Consider the following 12,802-nt stretch of genomic DNA (forward strand, 5'->3'; position numbering starts at 1 on the left):
ATCCACGAGTATCGGAAGCATGTGGCATTTCAAATACATTACAGATGCAGTATATGAAATTGGAAAGATTGTATGAAAGAGAAGTGCGGAAGTGGTGGGAGGCCACCTCCCTACAAAACGACATCGAAGTAGAGAGAGTGCCTAGGGGATTACGTGTTTACACGGTGCCTTCTTACGAGAACCCAGACCCACTTCTCCTAGAAGAATGGGCATCACACACAGCCTCATTCTGTAAGGGCACGCTGGAGATATTGGTAAAGTTTGCCTGGAGTGACAGAGAAAGCCTTGAAGGACATCGAACATTTGGAAATAGAACTAACCAAAGAACCCGATAAAAATCAACAAGATCTATTAAGATCAGCGATGAAAAAAAGACTCTCCACATATGAAATTAAGATTAAACAGTGCAAGCAAGAAAAGTTTGAACGAGACGAGAGGGATTATACCTTAGGGAGAGTGCTGACTTTCACAAAGAAATTCGACCAATCAAGAAAAGAAGTACAACAAAGAAAAACTTTGCCTTCAGCAACACCGGTTCAAGTAGATACTTCAGAGTCGGATGTCAACGAAAATGAATACTCTGAAGATGATATAGCAGGCCCTTCTGGAGGACGACAGAAGACCCCATTTCAAATGGAATTCAACATTATCCGTCAGACCTGGTTGAGGGGAGGCAAGAGCAAGCCCCCAGAAAAAGAAGGCAAACAAGAAGGGGCGGCTGGAAGAGGAAAAACCAGAAATCAAACCCCTCGAGTCACACGGAGCAAGAGGGGAGGGAGATGGTAGAATAAACTGATCAGTTGACGATAATAAACCTGACTCCCAGAATTCTAAATCCCATAGAGGAATCAGTGTTGAAATTGGGACTCTCAATTTGTCCACAGAACCGTCTAGAATATACTCAAACCAGAATTGACATTTTCAAACAAGTGTGAAAACTCAAATTGCACAAATATTTTAAACTAAAACCTACAACCCAAGAGGCGAGATTCCTCAGAGCTCAAAATAAGGAAACAGATCTGCTTGCAGTAAACGATCTGCCACTCTGGAAATTTTGGAAAACCTAAGAAAAGAGGGAACTTTGGAAGAAATACAAACATGTACAACTTTAACACAAAGAATCGAGGAATCCAATGTGGTACAAGAAGCTCCAGCTAGTGGATTTAAACAACCTTCCCAATTTTTACCTCAGATGCCCATGGATGCAATCGACGTTTTCTCCGAAGGAGTGATCAAGAATCTAATGAAATTTCGCAAAAATGCAGGAAATCGCAAAGTAGATCAAAACTTAACTCAAAAACAGAAAGATGCAGTAAAAAACCTTCAAGAAGATATCTCTATGATCATTAAACCCTCAGATAAAGGGGGAAACATTGTTCTGATGCCCCGTGAACAGTATGTAAATGAAGCGATGTGACAATTACAAGACTCTGATTGTTATGAACTAACTACAAAAGAAATCTATTTAGAAAGTATCAAGCAGCTGCATTTCATAATAAAAAAATGGCATGAGAAAACAATGTTGGATCTGGAAGAGTATCTGTTTTTAAGAACGACAAATCCTATCACACCCACATTTTATCATTTACCAAAAATACATAAGAACGCAGCATTGCCTCCAGGGAGACCAATTGTTTCTTCCATGGGTAACCTGACTGAGAATTTGTCTAGATTCTTGGATTATTTTCTATTCGAATTTGTATTGAAACTGACATCCTACATAAAAGATACTACCGATTTTATCCACAACATCGAAAAAATTGCATGGGATCCGTCATACTGTATGATTGTATTGGACATCACTAGCCTCTACACATGTATAAATCATCACCAAGGGCTAAATGCGATTGATTATTTCCTTAAGAAAAGAGCTTTGAAATTCGCAATTCATAACAGAATGTTGTTGGAATTAATTTAATTCTGTCTATTTAATAACATCTTTCTCTTTCAGGGAGAATACTTTAGACAGATCTCAGGTACTGCGATGGGCACCTGCTTCGCCCCCAGCTATGCGAACTTGTTCGTAGGCTGGTGGGAGGAGCAGGTGGTCTGGACCGCTGACAATTTTGAATGGACGAAGGAAATAGTGTCCTGGCATCGATACATCGATGACCTTTTTCTAATTTGGAAGGGTTCAACAGACAAGGCTAAGGAATATATTCAACATCTTAACAACAATGATGTCAACCTACATTTCTCAGGAGAGATCAGTCTAGTGTCAGTAAACTATCTCGACCTGAGAATAGAAGTGAAGGAAGGGAAATTAACAACTGACCTTTACCGAAAACCGACGGCAGGAAACAGTATCCTCCATGCCTCTAGCGGTCATCCTGAAAGGTTGAAAAATAGTATTCCATACGGCGAATTCCTTAGACTAAAGCGGAACTGCTCAAGACAATGTGATTTTGAGCATGCAGCGGACAGCAGTCTCAGGCGATTCGAAACCAGAGGTTACAACAGCAATCTCTTGGCGAACACTTTACAACGAGTCAGACAGTTACCCAGGGAACAAATTTTGAAACAAAGACAAACCAATAGATCAACGGAAGGTCAATTCCGGCTGATCACGACTTTTTCTAATGATGCATCCAGTCTAATAACAATCTTGAGAAAACACTGGCATGTGTTAACAACTGATCCAATAATTGGATCTGACGTTTCGCTGACTCCTAAGATCACGTTCAGAAAAGCACGATCTTTTAAAGATAATTTGGTGCACAGTCATTTAGATCCAATTCCCCGAAAACAGGGTACCCTGAAAGAAATGAAAGGTTTTTACCCTTGTGGAAAATGCAAGGCCTGTGCCTTCAGTAAGAGAGTCTTAAGCTACAACGTGAAAGGCTTAAAAAGGGGGAAAACTATCACCAAATTTCTGACCTGCCAAACCTCATATGTGGTGTACTGCTTGAAATGTCCATGTGGACTCATGTACGTTGGCAGCACTATACACAGTGTAAAGATCAGAATTCTAGAACATATGCGAGCCATAGCGAAGAAAGATTTCAACTACCCGGTAGCACGGCATTTTGCCATAAAACACAGCAGCAATAGGGACCTTTTGCAGTTTTTCGCCATCGACTTTGTTCCAGCACATGCCAGAGGAGGGGATAGAGTGTCAAGACTCAGACGACTGGAATCAAGATACATAATCGATCTCCAGACAAAAACCCCATATGGGTTAAACTCAGAAGAGGAATTGATAGTACATCTAGGGATCTAGAAGTACACATTCCAGTAGCTATCGTTAGTTCAGCAAAGTAAATGACCTTTTTGTTATTTGTGATCTATCACTTTGATTATATTTACAGATTTTTTGATCTTTGGTCAAACTAGGATATATTTGTGTATCTCTATTTTATTTCTTTTTCTTTTTCTTTCCTTTTCCATAAATGCTGATTGTCTACTATTGTATATTTGACTTGATAATATTAAGCCGATGCACGGCCTATATGAAGGGTTTAGCAACCGTTTATTTTCTCGGTTGTTAACTGCCGATCCACGGCGTTATGATTTGAATATGGGTTGAATCGCATTAAGCACAATGAATTGAGTGTTTATCTTGTTGGATTTGCCTTTCTTGATTTCGTCTTTGTATATAACAACAAGGGCAAATGAGGATTTGACGATTTTTGTGTATATGTAGGCCAATGTGTTTTGAAATGATATGCATTAACCCCTTCAGTGCCCGCCCCTTTCCCCGCCCAGTGCCGGCCGTTGCATTAGTGGGCGGGGTCTATGACGAGCTGGACTCGTCATGGGCACAGCGCCACCGCGGCCCATGACGAGTCCAGCTCGTCATGGGCACTGAAGGGGTTAACCGTTACACTCATGACCAATCCAATTCTTTTGCTTGTACATTTGTGTATAGCACATCTCTGTATATAACATTGAATGAAATAGCAATGATATGACCCTTCAAAGATTGCGCTTAAGAACAATTGGTTGCCACTCCCTCTGACTACTTCTATGTTTACAAAAAAATCACGTGTATATAAATAAGCACTTTGTCATGAATTAAGTAACAACACTGAAGAAGGACTAGCTCCAAAACGCGTTTGTTGTTTTTTCCGAAATAAACCAAGTTGCCAAACTACTCACTCGTGAGTGCTCAAGATTACTTTTTTCATCTGGGAGGAACCTGGGAGCGTTAATAGAGACTGCGGGGCACCGCCGCATTGAAGCACCCGCCTTTAGTGTGCCGCGCTTTCTCTGGTGCAGAGGAGCGACATATATATATATATATATATATATATATATGTGTATGAAAGGTGCAGTCTCTTCTGAAGAAGCAACTGAGGGGACACAACGGGGATTCCTTGAAGAGTCTTTATTGCAACAGAGGCATGACGCGTTTTGGTGCAATAACTTTATCAAATGCCCGCAACACCAAAGTTTTAACTTTCCAACCTCCTTTTAAAGCTGACCAATCACTCCACGCTAAATTGCAAACCATCTGTGCTGAGTTGGCAAATCATGCCTCTCTGTAGTCCGACATTGGCCAACCACAATACCCAGCGTGCACCTGGCAGGACTACTTGGTAAGTGATGTTTAACGGCTTTAATTCTTCTTGTAGAGAGGGCTGGACGAGTGTTGTTCAAAAGTTGAAGCTGGCTAAAAAACCTTGTTGCTGCTGCAGTGAATTCTTCTCCCCGGTCCCCAACGCCCAGCCGCATGTACCAATTACCAGCAGTCACCAGGCCCAATACAATGACCAGGTCACACAATATAATAACGGGCTGCAGCTGCAGCAGTGACTAGCCTTCACTGGATGCAGCGGTTTGGAGCCTTTCGATACCTCAAATCCAACAAATATTTTGCCCAACTTGCTCCAAACACTTCATGGACGTGTCCCTACAGTGCACAAGGGCACGCATGTGAAAAATGAAAGGTGCAGTCTCTTCTGAAGAAGTAACTGAGAGGACACAGCGGGGATTCCTGGAAGAGTCTTTTTTTGCAACAGAGGCATGACACGTTTCAGTGCAATACCTTTATCAAATGCCTGCAACTCCAAAGTTTTATATTTCCAACCTCCTTTTAAAGCTGACCAATCACTCCGCACTAAATTGCAAACCAGCTGAGCCGAGTTGGCAAATCCTGCCTCTCTGTAGTCCGATATCGGCGAACCACAGTACGCAGCGTGCACCTGGCAGGACTACTGGGTAAGTTATGTTTACCGGCTTGTATTCTTCTCGTAGTGAGGGCTGGACGAGTGTTGTTCAAAAGTTGAAGCTGGCTAAAAAACCTTGTTGCTGCTGCAGTAAATTTTTCTCCCCGGTCCCCAACGCCCAGCTGCATGTACCAATTACCAGGCAGTCACCAGGCCCAATACAATGACTGGGTCACACCATGTAATAACGGGCTGCAGCTGCAGCTGCAGCTGAAGCGGTGACTAGCCTTTGCTGGATGCGGCGGTCTGGAGCCTTTCGATACCTCGAATCCAACCAATATTTTTCCCAACTTGCTCCAAACACTTCATGGATGGGTCCCCACAGGGCGCAAGGGCACGCATGTGAAAAATAAAAGGTGCAGTCTCTTCTGAAGAAGTAACTGAGGGGACACAGCGGGGATTCTTTATTGCAACAGAGGCATGACACGTTTCGGTGCAATGCCTTTATCAAATGCCTGCAACACCAATGTTTTAACTTTCCAACCTCCTTTTAAAGCTGACCAATCACTCCACACTAAATTGCATATATATATATATTATATATATATATATATATATATTATATATATATATAATATATATATATATGTGTATATATATATATATATATATATATATATATATATATATATATATATATATATATATATATATATATATATATTTTCACTGAAAATACCACAAGTTTCAGGGAGATTATAGTTAGGAAATTAGCAATTAAAAAAACTCGGTTTTTCAATGAAAAAAGCTCAGTTTACAGGAACGTTATAGTTAGGCTGACATTTCACAATACTAGAGAAATGCAGCTGGTATAGTTAGCTGAGCTTACTATAACTCATGCTCCCGCAATGCACTGCTGATGATGTCACATATTACATCACTCATGACATGGTCAGTGACATCACTGATGAAATCTCAAATGACATCATCCAATGACCATAAGTGTTTCTAAAAAGTTTAAGAATGTTATATATATCTGTATATATATAATTCACTAAAAAACCATAGCTTGCAGGGACATTATAGTTAGTTGGACATTTCACTCATACAAAACCAGAGAAATTCCGCCGTTATAGTTAGTTCAGCTAACTATAACTCGCGCCCCCGCAATGCACTGCTGATGACGTCACATATTACATCATTCATGACATGGTCAGTGACATCACTGATGACATCTCAAATGACATCACTGATAACATCATCCAATGACTGTGTGTTTCTGTAAAGATTAAATATGTTTTATATATATATAGGCCGAGGTGTATTGAAGAATGAGTGAGTGTATAAGTGTCTGAATGAATGATTTAGTAGGTGCGTGACTGACTGTATAAGTGAGTGATTAAACGTGTCTTACTAAATGCATGGGTAGTGACTGATACAGACATTCACACAGTTTAGTTTGTCAGTTGGTGTGTAAGCGGTTGCACGGGTTGGTGAGTAGCTAAATGTGAGTCTACATGGGTTATTGATTGGTTGGGTGCCAGAGTGTCTGTGTGGGTTGGTGGGAGTGTGTGGCTTTGTGCATAGATATGTGAGTGGGTGATTCACTGGGTGCATGGGTTCAAGAGTGCATCTGTGAAGGTCTGTATGGGTGGGTGAGTGTATGTATGGGTGTGTTGGTGAGTGAATGGATGCCCCAGTGGTACGTGTGTGAGTAACTACATATGTAAAAGGCATTGTATGTGAGAGTTGGAGTATATAAATGACTATACTTGAGAGTCAGTGATTGTGAGAGTGGCTGTATGGATGAGTGTGTACTTGTATCAGTGATTGTATGAGAGAGTAAGTATGCATTAGTATCTGTATGAATAAGTGAGGTGGTATGTGTATAACTGTATAGGTGAGTAAATCGGGGTGTGATTGATTCTTTGCATGACTGACTAGGTGTGTGAGTAACTCCATGGATGAGTGGCGGTGTGTGAGTGTATGCATAGATATATGAGTGCATATGATAGTGTTGTATTGATGAGGGACTGCATGTATGAGTGGTTGTATGGGTGAATGAGTGGATGTTTGTGTAGACCTAGGAAACAGTGAGTGGGTATGTAGTAACTGGTATTGGTTTGTCTATGGTTTCGAAAATGGTAGTCTGTATTTTAGAGTGGGTGTATGAAAGGTCATATTAGGGTGTGAGGAGGTGCATCAGATTTTCACATGGATGATGTCATCAGTGATGTCATCAGTGATGTAATTTGAGATGTCAGCAGTGATGTCATCAGTGATGTTACGGACCATGTCATGAATGATGTAATATGTGACGTCATCAGCAGTGCATTGCAGGGGCGCGAGTTATAGTTAGCTGAACTAACTATAACGGCAGAATTTCACTGGTTTTGTATGAGTGAAATGTACAACTAACTATAACGTCCCTGAAACCTATGGTTTTTTCTGTGAATTTCTAAGGTTTTTTAAATGCTAATTTCTAACTATAAAGTCCCTGAAACCTATGTTTTTTTCAGGGAATTTCAAAGGTTTTTTAAATGCTAATTTCTAACTATATCATAGCAGTCTCGTTTTCAGAGTGGTGGAGAAAGGTGACCATGGCCTGCAAACAACTTTTAGCAATCCCACTGTGTGGGATTTACTGGCGGTAACAGGAGGGGTAGTTAGCTCCCAACGTCAACCTTGGGAGACAACTACCCCTTTTATTACCTCTAGTAAGTCCCACACAGCAAGATTGATAACTTGTTATATCAGGCCCCGCCCCCTCCTTGTACCACTGTGCAAACGCGCCCCCTGGCATGTTGTAAGTTAAGGGATTAAGGGCCATATGTATAAAACATTGGTTTTGCGATTTTCAAATAGCGATTTTTAGAGAATCGCTATTTGAGAATCGCAAAATGCTATGTATGTAGGATTTGCAAATAATTTTGCGAATCCTACATATTCCTTAATTGCGAATTGCAAATTGCAATTCGCAATTAAGGAATACCTCCCCTTTCATTCCTATGGGCCTAGAGGCCCATAGGAATGAATGAGAAGACATTCTCAATTTGCGGTTCTCAATTAGAGAATCGCAAATTGAGAATGCAATTTAAAGTATGCCAGGGTGTCAAAAGGACACCCTGTTGCACCCCTGAAATGAGCATGGTTGCACATGTGGTGCACATACATGCCCTAAGGGCATGTGTGGGCACCACATGCCACTTTGAAAAATGCAAAAATATGCATTTTTGAAAGAAATCGCAAATTACCACCAACCTGTAGTTGGTGGTAATTTGCGATTCCTTAAGGCCAAATTGCACTTTTTTGGTGCTTCTTACATTGAATTTAAGGAATCGCAAAATTTGCGATTCCTTAAATGCAATTGCAAAATAAGGAATCGCAAATTTTGCGATTCCTTATTCTGCACGCAGATTTGCCTTCATACATACCACTTAGCAAAATTGCGATCACAAACGCCGAAATTTGGTGAATTTCGGCGTTTGCGATCGCAATTTTGCTTGATACGTATGGTCCTAAGTCCCCTTGAATCCTGACGGTTCCTGGGGGCCAACTAGCCCACCAGGTACCTCCAATAAGTGCCACAGAGCTGCGTTGCAGAGAGGTGTTCCGAGGCCACGCCCCTTTTTACACCACGCTGCAAACACGGCTTCTGGCGCACTGCTGCTCGGAGGATGAAGTCCACTTGTGTCCTGAGGTCCTCAGTACACAAGAGGATCTAATCGCCCCACTTGTGAGTGTGATATTGAGGTCATTAGCGTTCATTTTCCAAATGAACTCCGTGGCATCTGTTTTCATTGTCCTTCCACACCATAAAGAGGTCATCTATATAGCGGAGCCAAAGTACAACATGTTCTTCCTCTGGGAAGTTGGAATTATCTATGAGGATTTCTTTCTTCCATTGCCCAAGAACAGGTTCGCAAAACTAGGGGCAAAGCACGTCCCATTTGCGGTCCCGGTGATCTATTTGTACAGAGTTCCATCAAACATAAAAATATTATTTGTGAGGCAAAATTCAATCATCTCAAGAACCATGATGGTATGTGCTTTGAATCTAATGTGTCTGGTCTGGAGAAGTTGTTTACAGGCCTCTATACCATGGTCATGTTTGATTATAGTGTAGAATGAACTTACGTCTAGCATGACCAGTAAGAAATCCTCTTCCCAGTGGAGACCTTCTACTTTGCTAAGGAAGTCCGTTGTGTCTTTGACATGGGACGGGAGATCACTCACAAATTCCCTTAAAAAAATCTACATACTTCGAGATATTCTCTGTGGCGCTGTTTTTCGAGGACACAACAGGTCTCCCTGGAGGATTACTCTTATCCTTGTGCACATTCGGTAAAAGTTACAACACCGGGAGGATGGGATAGTCCCATTTCAGGTAGCAGTATTTTGCTGTATACTGTTTAGAATGCCCAAGTAAATTGAGATACATTGGCAGTACGGTCCACCCTGCCAAGAAAAGTATGCTTGAACACATGAGGGCGATAACCAATAAAGACCAGCAGTATCCAGTGGCACGGCATTTTCAACAATACCAGTTTTCCAATAGTGCCCTGCTCAGCTATTTTGTGATATGGAACATATCCCGGGACCTAGCAGATGGGGGATAGAGCACTCAAACTCTGACAACGTGAATCCATGTACATTATTGATCTACAGACCAAAAGCCCGGGGGTCTGAACCTTGATGAGGAGCTACATACATTTGTATGCAGCTTGAATGTTTCTTTAGCTCTCCTGAGTGTTCTGTAGCTTCCTAGGGATATTACAGTTATACAAGTATGTTTTAACTGTGTAATATGACTCTGTCACATAAATTGGTTTTAACTCACATTTCTTTTTCCCTTTTTCACTGCAGGAGGAAAGGAAGGGGCCCACACTACGTTGGTAGTTCACTCTCACAGGTTCCCTAACCTTTTTTCCAGAGGCACAGGGCAATGCTGAATCACGTCAGTCAAGTCCATACACCAGTGGTTTGAGTTTTTCATGTTTTCTTGTTCCAGTCTCTTTCCTTCCCTGTGTACTTTTCTCATGGGCACTGTTGTCTCTGTACAGTAGAATTACAAATATACAAGGTTGGATGATCATTTAACCTTTATTAGGTTGTGTACGAAATGGGCCCTAGCCCAATATTCTATTCATGGGACTTTTAGTATGATTATACTAACAAGTTGTATGCAATATATAGTTTGTTGGGGCAAAATTACCCTTTTTAGAACTCTGTCCCCATGTCCCCCCAAGCACCAAACTGTGCTATTAGTGATGTCTCTATTGATTACCATTTGTATGTTACCCGGTATCCTATCTGTATTTACAGGCTTTGATTCACTAGATATTTCTTTGGGACTGTACATGTACAGGAATTTGATATGTTTATCTCCACTTTTCTATTCACTATTTTTTCACTATGATGAATGGGCCCATTTTATTGATCACTACACCACACCCTTGTTGTGTACCACGTGGGCACCGAGTACGGACTGCATGTCAATTTCAGCTACATTAGGGTACTATTCACCGCACTAGCTATTCCATTATGGCCATGAATAATTAGGTCCAGTACCGAATTGTATTTTATGTACCTCATGGTCTTGAGCGACTCTGTAATCCACATTGTGTCCAGCATAATGTTTACCGTTACTGTTATGAGACATTGCTTGTGAGGCACAGGATTGCATTCTCTCAACTATATATCTCAGTTACAAATATGTGTATAACATGTCTCAAGATGGCCACCGCCATTCTGGCAAAACTCACCTGTATTGTATTGTACGGCAAGACCTCTCCCTATAACGCTTCCTTGCGGTGTGGTTTACACTTGTATAAGACTAAGACTGAAATGCAACTTCTTACGTGTGAGCAAGGTGTAACTGCTGAAACTCGTAGCGCAGAAGCACAATAAACTTTCTGAACTGATGACATCCATTTGAGTCCTGAGAGTGCATTTATTTCGTGGAACGAAGTAAGATTTGGATACAGTGTTTACTGGGTGCTCACTCGGTGCATGCACTACCCTCCACGGGTCCCGAGTCTCGACTAGAGCCTTTTACATGAGGATATATATATATATATATATATATATATGTATATATATATATATATAAAAATATATAGAATTGATTGAATTCTGCCTTGAAAATAATATCTTCCTGTTTGCAGGCAAACTTTACAGACAGTTACGTGGTACGGCCATGGGCACGTGCTTCGCCCCCAGCTACGCGAATCTTTTCATGGGCTGGTGGGAGAATCACGTGGCCTGGGGCGAGGCCAATGAATGCTGGATGGATAAAATCATGATATGGGCAAGATATATTGATGATCTCTTTGTCGTTTGGCATGGCGACCGAGCCTCGGCTAAGGAGTACGTCGCCGCGCTAAATGATAATGAGTTCAATTTAAGATTCACCAGCACCATAAGTGAGACCTCGGTGAATTACTTGGATTTGGAGGTCTATGTAGTAGACAGTGTCTTACAGACACAGCTCTATATAAAGCCGACAGCAGGAAATGCTGTTTTGCATGCAGCCAGTCTTCACCCCAGAAGTCTTATACGGAACATACCCTTTGGAGAACTCCTCCACCTAAAACGTAATTGTTCTGATGGGGGAGACTTCGAAAAAGTACAAAATGAAGCTATAATAAGATTCCAGGAGAGAGGATATCCGAATAGGACTCTAAATGAGGCTTCAGAAAATGTGTGAGGAATAGATAGGAAAGATCTGTTGGTGGATAATGTGAAACAAAAAACAGAAGACCCCACATGTATGATTACAAATTTCAATGTAAGATCAGGGAAGCTGGTGCATGTATTTAATAAAAACTGGCACATTTTAAAAACAGATACCACCCTAAGAAAACACCTTCCTGAACACCCTTCAATAACCTATAGACGCTGTCAGTCACTGGGTGATCATCTTGTCCATAGTCATTTTGAAAAACCATTAAAAATTCCAGCCATGAAAAATATAAAGGGTTTTTATCCATGTCTCCATTGTAAGGCCTGCAAATATAGCAAAAAGAGACTGAACTATAGAGGAAGACCAGAAGACCCACGCCCCACAAGAGAAATAATTACATTTCTCAATTGTAATTCAGACTTCACAGTGTATTGTTTGGAGTGCCCATGCTGCAAGCGATACATCGGGAGTACAATTCTTCCAACAAAAAAACGGGTCCTAGTGCATATGCGCGCGATAACAAATCAAGATAAAACATATCCCGTGGCGCGCCACTTTGAAACACATCACAATAGCGATAGGGACCGTCTAACATTCTTCTGTTTGGATAGAGTGGAGAGGAAAGTAAGGGGAGGAGACCGAGTAAAGGCTCTGAGAGTGTTGGAATCGAAATACATCATTGATCTCCAGACAAAGGCCCCTACGGGATTAAATAACGAAGAAGAGCTTTGGGTTCACTTATAGTGAAGTTATTTTAGGGGATGAGTAGTGAACATATGAAAAGAACTATATGGGAGAATTAAGGGTGTTGGTTCACTTTCCTCCCTTTATGTCCACATGACCGTATTATGGTACCCAAAGATTTTTTTAGAAATGACATTTTCATTTGATTTTATCAACACATGAGAAAGCCCATACAAGGCGGGATACACAATAAGGGTATAGATGATAATATATATGACATATATATGTTATATAACTTATAGTCGAATGTTTGACACAGAATGAT

The sequence above is a fragment of the Triturus cristatus genome, chromosome 6 (genome assembly GCF_964204655.1).
Source record: "Triturus cristatus chromosome 6, aTriCri1.1, whole genome shotgun sequence".
NCBI classification, from domain to species: Eukaryota; Metazoa; Chordata; class Amphibia; order Caudata; family Salamandridae; genus Triturus; species Triturus cristatus.